Raw genomic sequence first — 10,783 nt, forward strand, 5'->3', positions numbered from 1 at the left:
CAATTTCAGATGTAGGAAAGGTAGAGAAGGAAGGTGTGTGTGTTGAGAAGGAGTTTGTTTTGATGCTGTGTATTGTTTTGTTAATAAGGCAATGAAAGATACTGTGTTTTTTCTATTCATAAGGTGTTTTCTCTGTGATAAGGTGTTAGAATTAAGGTAGTAGATCCATAATGTTAGTTCTGTGTAAAGTATAGTAAGTAGTTCTGTTAGCTAATGAGTTGATGTAGTAGTGTGTTAGTGTGTAACAATAGCTGTATTAGTTGTAAGTAGGTAGGTTAGGTGTGTGGGTGCTCGCGAGCACAACGCAGCCGCCGCGAGCTTATCCAGAAAAAAAAATTAAAAAAAATTAAAGGTAGGATCGGGATCGAGAATATCTCCCAGATCCAAGAGCAAGCTCACACTCAGGCTCAGGCCTCAGTCCACCTTTAAAATTACGTATTTTAGTCTCACGCGTAGGTAAAAATCGACCTTTTTGAGGACCAACAGAATTTTGGATAACTGAACGCTGTGATGTAAAGCACAGTAAGACCCCCTCAGCAATATGCTTGTTTTGAGCTATCACATGCTCTAATCCAAATATCGATCATTAAAAAACATAAAAAAACGAGTGAAAACGGACGCCTAAAAAATAAGCGGTTAACCTTAGAGGGTATTCACCGACGCTTGTAGGGTGCCAAAGGCACATGCATTTGCGCTCTGGTCGTGTGCTAGAGGTCGAGCAACTAGCGAGCATTTTGACTTACGCGAGTTCACATTATCCCTCTACCTAGGCTCTAGGCCCTCACCGGGAACCCAAGGTAGTACCACTCAGGACCCGCATATAGCGTCTAGTGACTCTTCCTCTGACTACGACATCATGGAGGGTTACCCAATGCCTAATTCTGATAGTTCAAGCCAAGACATGCATGCCATGGGTCCATGGTCCGGGCCGAGCATGCTTAGCTGCTTGAAGGAAACCTTTAGTAGAGCCACTCGCTCCGAACATGGAGCTAATGATGTAAATGAGGGAGGTGGGGAAGTAAATTTGCCATTCATGACCAACATAGACCCCATGCCCTCAAAGAATGTGCACGTGAATACTCCATTCACTACACCTCCTGACTCTTTAGAGTTATTCTCCTCCGAGGCTATGTTACCTGATGGTAGAATCCTTGCCTAAGTACAAGAAGTTGAGCGGTATATCATCGCGGCTAGGGAAAAGGAAATTGAGAGCTTACGCAAGGCAGAGCAACGAAGAGAGTTAAAAGCGAAAGCCCCTATCTCAATATCTTTGCTAGGAGAGCAATCGAGTGCTCCTGAATTAGCAACCACTAAGGGTCAACCCATAGAGAGCCACATTGCATCTAATTCAAAGGACACCCCTAGCACCTCAAGCCTAGATGGAGCGTTCTTAAATGAGAACTGGGAGTACGAACTACAAACGAAAACTCTAACCGACCTATACCTAAGTCACACCTATTACGTGGGTTGGTTAGATGTCCTACAATCCACAACGGGTGCTACTAGCGTGGAGGATCAACAACAAAGAGTTTGTGAGGTCATCCATAGAGTCATTGAGCTAGAGAGACAAAACAAGGGGATCCACATGCCTTCAACGAGTCTCATGAGATTCTTGGATACAGGGAAGGCCAAACAACCAACCTTATGGTAGATGGAGACTCCCTCACTAAGTCCGATGGATCCTCCATATGTTGTTTCGCTAGGGGTCTCAGTGCAATCTGAGCCCACAAGTGATAGCTTTAATTTTCCAAGTCTAGCTCATATTTCTCTTGATGACACTACGGCTAACATGCCTACCCCAATGATGGGCATGCCAAGAAACACGCCATGGACCTCATTTGTTAGTAAAGCACCACTACATGGTAGCTTAATGCTTGCAACAGTACCTACAAGTGTGTACCAATCGTATACACCCATGGGTCCTCGTACTCATGTAGTTCCTACCCCTCCCATTGTTTCACCAACCTATGCTCCACAACCACGACATCCAAGTTCTTATTTCCATGGGACCATACCGGCTAGCATTAGCATGTCACATCCGACATCTGCTATGCCTAGGGCCACACATATGAACTTTGGGCCGCCACATGGCACAACACCGTACCAAACAGGGAACCCAAGGGCTTCCCATGCGCCAAGCCCAATGCCAATACCTACTCCACATGTAGTCTCTGGAGTGCCTTCACCCACGGTGCCTGCTCACTTAGGTGACTTGGCAACATTTTCTCAAGCTATCGGTCGATCTATTGCTGAGAATATGCGTAACACACCTGATAGAGAGCCTAGAAGTAAGGCAGTACAAATAGCCAAGCTCACACAAAAATTTAGTGGAGACGGGGATGTGAGAAAGCATATCGAAGTGTTTGAACAAATATGCGATTCTCTAGGAGAACACAATGACCTGCATAAGAGTAATGCTTTAAGCTTAACCTTAAGTGGGAAGGCAGGGGATTGGTATAGAACCCTAAGGGTGGAAGAAAAAACGATTTACCCTACTCTTAGGAGATTGTTCTTGAAAGAATACATACGAGAGGGAGTGCTTTGGGGTGTAGCCTCTCATCTCCAAAAAGCCCAACGAGAGGAAGGAGAGTCGGTGAGAGACTTTATTAGTCACTTGAAACATTTGAATTCTCGTTGTAATGAAAATGAGCGCTTCAATAATAATCAATTGCTTGATAGATTCATTAGGGGATTACAACATGAGGATATCTACAATGGCCTAGTCATTAGAGGTATCACCACTTGGGAAGTAGTCACCACCAATGCAATCCAATTGGAGGATAATTTAATGATTCAAGGAGAAAGAGTGTCTGTTGAGCCTAAATCTATTAGCTCGCAAGCATCGGGGCATTAGCCAATGACCCTAAAGCCTATTGCTAAGGAGCCAAAGATATCTGAGATGAATTTAGCAGATCTCACCAAGGCCATTCAAGAGAGTCTTAGAGACAATTGTGTTGCTCCTCAAAACAATCATATGTATCCAAGAAGGGAGCAACAATGGTGCTCAGTATGCTATGGCCCGCATAGTACCATTGAATGCCCTACTTTTAGAGTGAAATTCAATGGGAATGCAATGCCTATGGGGGGTATGGTCATCAAGCTAAGGATTGCATAGTATTTAAGCACGCAATGGCCAATAGACCAACCTTAGCATGGATAGACACACCTCGAGTGCCTCCATTGATGTCGGCCCCACCTCTTGAACAAACGTCACAACACACGGTCCCTAGGGCCCAAAATGTTGTTCAAACAACACCCTTACCACCTCCAGTGCTAGGACCTCAACCACCACATCCGAGAATCACTTTTGTGAATCAAGTGGGTTGTGAGTCATCCATTGCTTGTTTGGAGGGCTGTGAGGAAGATATAGACCATAATATTGCCTATGGGATGGATGCGCTTGAAGAAAGTCCACAATACTACATGGAGAACTATTGGGGACAAGTCAAACTTGTCTATCAAGTAGCTGCTCTTGCTGGAAGAGGCCAAAATATCAATTACACTACCAAGAGACCACCTCTTCAATGCTATGAGTGTGGAGGTCCACATCGTGTGGCCAACTGTCCTATTAGTCTACAAAATAACGCCACACTAATACAAACCAATCACACAAGCACGTCTACAATGCCAATACTCATGTGTAATCAATGTGGCATAGATCATTTGATTGCCCAATGTCCAAATGATCCAAATGCACCAAAGATCATGCCATTAAACTTGATTGAGGTTATCGAGGAGCCATCACAAAGTACACCTGTGGTACCAGTAAACGTACTCACACAATCGATGCTCCAAAAACAAAATTATATTCTTGAGGAAAGAGACACGGCATCAATTGCCCAATCTCAAAAAAAGAAGAAAACACAAAGGAAGAGATCGCAAAAAGCAGCAAAGTCAGACCCCAGTTCAAAGACCAACATAGGGACTGGTGATGACCTCGTTTATATGAACGACGCTGAAGAGGATTCTGATTTAGGAGAAACCATGGAGACCAAAACGACCACTAAGATAGAAACCAACAAGGAAGATCTTCATGAGCCACAATGGCCAGGATCCAAGAAGAAGATAGGAATCTATCCAAACCCCCAGTGGAGATTGAGCGAGTCAATCAATTAAGGAGTTTGGTAGAAGATACCCAAAGGGATCTAGAATCAGCACCTAGGCAGATCCAGATTACACACACAGTGTTCCCTACCCAACAACCAAGTCACCAAGTCCATGGACCCTTAGCCATACCTAGTGTTATCCAAGAAGAAAGTGACTTAAAGTCATGGGAAAGTTGGCGTACTCACTTCTTCATGGAAAGAATGTTTACAGAGGGACTACTTGATCCTATCGAAGAAATGGAGATCCCATCTTCCCCACGTCAAGGGACTGAAGCCCAAACGATGTCGTTAAACACTGCCAAATTGATGGATTTCATGTCTTCAGAAGCTAGAATCACCATCATGTCCAAACTATATAAAGACCCTGAGCTAGTCTCAGCTCTTCGAGCCTTCCTCAATGGAGAAGTGAAGTTTGGGCTACCACAATTTTCACAGATAAATGGAGCTGGGGAGATGCCAATAGAGGAGGAACACTTAGATCCACAACCCAACCTAGATGAGAACCTTGTGGTAGAAATACCTGTTAACAAGTTGGGACAATACTTTGAGGGTGATTAATCCAATGTGACCATACCAATCACTACTAAGGGATTAACTGTGAAGGGAATCCTTGATGGGGGTGCTGAGGTTAGCATTGTGACTAAAAATTGATGGGAAACTATGGGAAGACCTCACCTTGGAAACACAAACATAGTGGTAAAGATGGCCAATGGGTCTATTGTTAAACCTATTGGGATGCTAGAAGATCTCAAGATCAAGGTCTTTGGACATAAAATAAGAATTACCTTCATTGTTATGGATTTCTCAACCAGACTATGGCATCTGAGATGATCTTAGGATGTCCTTTCATGAGGGAAGCAAAAATGGTGCATGACTGGTCTAAAAACCATGCCTACTTGCAGTTCCAAGATTCTGTCATTCGAGTGGATCTTGTAACTGGTCAAGCACATCCTCTAAGAAACAGGTTTATAATTGATCATAGATCTGACATCACAGTTCGCTTGACCCCATTGCAGTATTGTTACACATGTAAAGCGGACACTGATGTTGGGGAAGATTCTCGTTATATGGATGTACTACCTGGGATGACTGAGTCGGACAATGTGGATTGGCTCCACCTAGCAGCAACCATAGACACTTGGGGAAACAGGGGGACGACCTCGATAACACCTGAGGGGGATGAAACGCCACCACTCATACCCTTAAATATGCTAGAAGCAATGCATATAGCTTCTGACAGGACTCATCCTCATTTAACAAAGAAAACATACAAGTGGGTCCCTAAATCTTCTTTAGCGACCATGGTTGATGCTAAAAAACAGAAGCCTTGTACGAAATGTCCCACTCGCTCCAAGAAATGTAAGGAAACATGGCGTTGGGTTCCTAAACGAGTATTAGAAGCCCAAGGCTATTATCAAGGAAATGATCAAATCTGGGTGCCAAAACGTAGATTGTGTTCTTACGTGTCACCTGACCCATGTGAGTCAAACCTTGCGACGATAAAGCTGATGAAAGATTGTGGAAAAGGAAAAATCACAGAACACTATATACCGGATCCGGAGCTAGTAAGGGTTTCCAAGTGAAAAAGGCTTGTTTTGCTCAACTCAACCATAGAAAAACCAAATAAAGCTTCTAGATCCTCATGTAATGCATCCATAGAGGTAAAAGCTTCTACACAACCTCCACCTACCATAGGCAACCTCCATCAAGTTACAAAAGATTTGACACCTCTTATTGTTCAATTATTACCTGATGCACTACTTCAAGTTCGTTCATGGGAGAGTACCTTACCACCCTTGCAACTCGATGAGGTACCCAAGGTAATAGAGAACTATTGGCAAAAATCCTCACCTATTACCAATTGGAATAACTTGTGCCAAAAGGTGATGACATCCTTTTAAAGTATGATCTACCCAAGGAAGGGGGGAGTCTTCATTCACGTCAGCCTATTGATTTATTTCCCTCTTACCCTTCTTTCGCTGACCCTTGAGCTTTTCGATCTTAGGGAATGTATACATAAAGCCTTATACTCATAAAAAACAAAAAATAGTAAAGAGCAAGAGCAATTAGCAAACGAGTGTGCACAATAAAAGTCAAAACATTGATCCAGACCTACACATTCACATCCGGTACACTAAAACAAAAACCTATGTCATCAAACACCTTTGATCCTCATCACTTGAGTGATGGAGGGTAGGTAGGATTAGTACAATAGGAGTGTTTCTGTTTTAGAGTGTAGTGATTAGCAAAGTTCTTTTTTCCCACTAATGTGCCTCCTAGAGGTATTCTTGTGTTTCATAATGTGTACAGGAACGTGTTGCTGTGTTAGGATTTGGACCTTCATGGAATCTTTCTGGAAACTCATCTCAAAGGCTCTTCCACCTCGACGAATGAGCTTCAACTCAATAGCTTCCAAGGACGGAATCTACATCAAGAAGGGGGCCATGTTAACCCTCACGCACATTCCTGTCACCTACGATAGACGCTGTAATATTTATTTGGTAGAGTCAGGTACCGGGCTTGTCGGTCCAATAGGAAAAGGGTAAGAGTGATCGCCGATGAGAGACACACTCTTACAGGAACATTCAAGGGTTAGTTGGCTAAGTATGGGTGCCCAAGTGTGAATGGGGTGAGATCATATAAAAGTCACCTAAACCTAAAAATCATTCATTCTCTCATTTGTGCAATTGAAGAGTGCTCTTGCTCCATCTCCATCTTCTTCTTCTTCATCTCCTTGGGTGTGTGTGTGTGTGTGTATGCGTGAGAGAGAGAGAGAGAGAGAGAGAGAGAGAGAGAGAGAGAGAGAGAGAGATTGAGCATTACGACGATGGCGCGGCGGCGGTGAGGCGGTTGAGCGCGGCACGGCGGTAGCCCCTTCTTCTTCGCGGCAAGGAATTCTCCACGAAGGCGAGCGTAAACCCTTTCTCTCTTGAGCTTGCTAGATTAGTCTGGTTGTGTGCTTGCAGCCATTTGTGGCTCGCACACAGTGTATGTCCCTTGCATTGACACATGCGATAGACGCGCACATTGGTTCACTTCCAAACCTTGGGTTTAAGGTGTACCCAATAACCTCATGAGAAGTAGAACAAAATAGGAGTTGAACAAAAAACTGATTATTTTGGGAGGTCTTACCACTCATGTGTGGCAGTGTCTATAGCCCGTACAATTTATTTTGACTAAAAGGCATGAAAAGAGTTGAATTAAAAAGCTTCATTGTCAATAGAATATATTGGAGATTCGGTGTCTCCCTCAATCACATGAATTTGACTTTTACCCTTTTGAAAGCATCTATTTGAAGGATGATTTGTTTTACCACAGTGAACACAAGGATTCTTCTTGAGAGAGTATTTTGTCTGATGATTGTTGCGCCCACAAATGGCACAAGATCTCGTACCAATGGAAGGTCAAGATGAAGCTGAGGTAGAAGCACAATTAGTGACTACATAGGCACTAGAAGTATCAAAAGAACTGATGGGGGATACTACATTGGAGACTGTATATGCACTAGGAATAATAGCAGAATTGGTATTGGGATACCCTTTGTTCTTCTTCCTGCAATGAATTGATAATACCATCCAAGGAAGGCAGCAGATCTTTCTCCTTTAAAACAATAACAATCAATGAAATTTGTCAGGCAAATTTTTTAACAAAACAGCTATGAGATCTTCTTCTGGCACTGGGGCTTCGACATAAACAAGTTGAGTTTTAATAATCTTCATTCGGTTAACTAAAGATGTAATGTTTTCATCAACACGCATAGCAAGAGAGTACAACTCCATCTTTAGACTCATCATTGAATACTTAGCTTTAGCACCAAAAACCTTCTCTAGCTGTATCCAGGCAGCATTGACAGATTGCATGTCATCCAGATAATTAATAAAATCATCTTCAAGAGATGTCAGAATAATACCTAATGCTTGGTCGTCCTTGTGTTGTTGCTCGACAGATAACGCTGTGGTAACTGCAGCGGATGTGCCTACTTCGTCGATTGATAGCGGCTTGACGACGCTCCACAAATTCTTGCACATCAGATATCCCTTCACTTTGATTTGCCAGGTGTGGACTCATATGGTTTCCTTTAGTAGATCTCTTGGTGATGGATCTGTTAAAACCGCCCTTTGAGAAGGGTTCAAAACTTTAAGGCTCAATTTTACCAAGCACAATGTCACATTGACAAGTTTGTTTTCGTCTTCAAGTTACATATGCGGATCAAAAAGAGGATGTGGTGATATGCTGAGAAGTTGTTTGCACCATTGCCAATTAACTTCTTTGCAACATTTGAGAAGCTTCTTCTATTTGCTATCACTGCCTTGTAAGTGTTTCAAGATTTGACTGGTGGGGGTGTGAAGACCCTCTAGCCAAGGCTCAAATAACACGGCCAATTGAAAATAGTGTGTAGTATGAAACTCACAATAATAAAAAAGACGAGCTTCTGTAGCAGTCGACACAATGCGTGATGGCGAGATTTGCTTGCAGCGGGCGCGAGAGGCCGAAAGAGAAGATGATCATGTGTTGAAGGCTCATCAGCATCCCAAGGCGCACACGTTGCAGGTGGTTTTGTTGAGATTGTTGCAGGTCGATAAGCGACTCCTCTACGATGCAAGGGGCTGCTTTCGCAACGCTTATCAAGCACAAGCCTTGAGGATCTGCAACCAGTTGATGGTGTTGGCTAGGGTGGCTGTGGGGGGTGATGGCGTGCAACCATGGCGAGGTGCAGGTGCAGACACGAGAGAGAGAGAGAGAGAGAGAGAGAGAGAGAGAGAGAGAGAGAGAGAGAGAGAGAGAGAGAGAGAGAGAGAGAGAGAGAGAGAGAGAGAGAGAGTCGATACTGCAAGAGAAAAGACACGCTATGATTTTGTTGATTATTTCCTTTGTAAACCTTACAATATATAAGAGGCTTTAGGTAGCCATGCAAAAAATACTCCACTTCTAATTGAACCTGCCTGCATGCTTCATAAGGAGAGTTTCCTACTGGCATACCGACAAGGGCTTGAACCTAACATGCCCGTCCATCCATCCGCAATTGAGTGCTGCATGGAAGACCTCTTTGATGTTGGGTATGCTTGATCTATTTTATTCCATGGAAAAATATTCTCTTACTCTCCCAACTTACCATGCCATCTATTTGTTGAATTGTAATATGCTCAAAGTTCTAAATTGCTCTAGTATTTGAGCCCATAATGTCTAATGTTTAAGATGATTCCATTTGAAGACCGTTTAATGACACTTTCAACCATCTGAGACATGGTTTTTTCAACAGCTGCCATGAGATCTCTCAAGCACAAAAATGTATATGATCGAGCCATCATCGAGAACCTTTCAACAAACAAAAAAAGTTAAAGCACAAAGTAGCCTCACTGTCGTAATCAACCTTGCTGAGATTACATTTTGACATAGCTAAAATTACTTTCATGCAAGTAATTTCGTTAAAACTTCCTTACGGCACCTACATTAAAATGAATATACTTACATTGGTTGCTTTGTTTAACACACTTGAAAGATTTACATGCTTAGAGAAAATCTACGTCAGTAACAAACCTATCCAAAAATTGATCCATGCATGTTCAAGTTATGGCTCTCACATGCAAAGCGATCATGGCTCACCAAGACAGTAATGGTCTCGACATGCATAAAGCTAGATGTCAATGATGAAATAAATTATAACTTGGATTAAATAGCAAAAAGTGTCCTTACGAAGAGAAAACGAGTGTGCAATTAATTTGAGAAAACTTACAATGGAAGACTCATCCTCGCAATCTTTAATGTCTTCTTTGTCGACACTCTCTAGACTATGTGATCTCGAGCCCAACGACCGAGCCAATAGTTTTCCATGCTGCCATCCCAACTTTGTTTGTTGTTTGTGAATGCTCAAATGCCCATCGGTTAAGTAGGGTACTTTTTGGGCCGCCCATTGGCATGAAGCGTCAGGATGGGCGGTGCCCGTTTGTGAAGCCGTCCGTGGCTCCTCCGCACTATTTGGCATGGGCGTTTTCAAATGGAATTGACGTGAGGGTCATTTGGGCCGTTAGATGCATTATTGTAAATCGGACGGCCGCGTAAATTTGGGGCAAAAAGTGAATTCGGGCCGGCTAGTAAACTCGGGCGAGTAGGTAAATTCGGGTCCGCACCTTGAGTCTCAAACCCACGACCTTCCTTGGCATATGGCACGGACATATTCAAGTGGGATCAAGGGTGGAGGCGAAAATGGTGAGACGTGTGCATTGTGGACCGTGCGGCCCGAATTTACAAAATGATTTCCCTCAGCACTATATGACACGGACACCTTCAAATCGGATCAAGGGTGGAGGTGAGAATGGTGAGATGCGCGCATTGTAGGCCGTGCGATCGAACGGCCCGAAATTGCAAATTCACTTGATCCGAATTTACAAGATTGCGCTACCCGAATTTACAAAACTGTCTCGAATTTACAAATCGGTCCGCATTTACATATGTGATATTGAAATGCCACATATGTCAATGAACGCATGCGAGCGTGGTGGTTAGAGCACATACTGCACAGAGGAGGTTGTGAGTTCAAAGCTCAAGGTGCAAACCCAAATTTACCTACTGGCCGAATTTACGTGTTTATCTGAATTTACTTTTCGCCACGGATTTACAAAAGCACATCCGATGGGTCGAATGACCCTCATCGTTGATCCCATTTGAAAACCCCCGTG

This window comes from Adiantum capillus-veneris, chromosome 5 (genome assembly GCF_014529385.1).
Source record: "Adiantum capillus-veneris isolate H3 chromosome 5, ASM1452938v2, whole genome shotgun sequence".
In the NCBI taxonomy this organism is placed as follows: Eukaryota; Viridiplantae; Streptophyta; class Polypodiopsida; order Polypodiales; family Pteridaceae; genus Adiantum; species Adiantum capillus-veneris.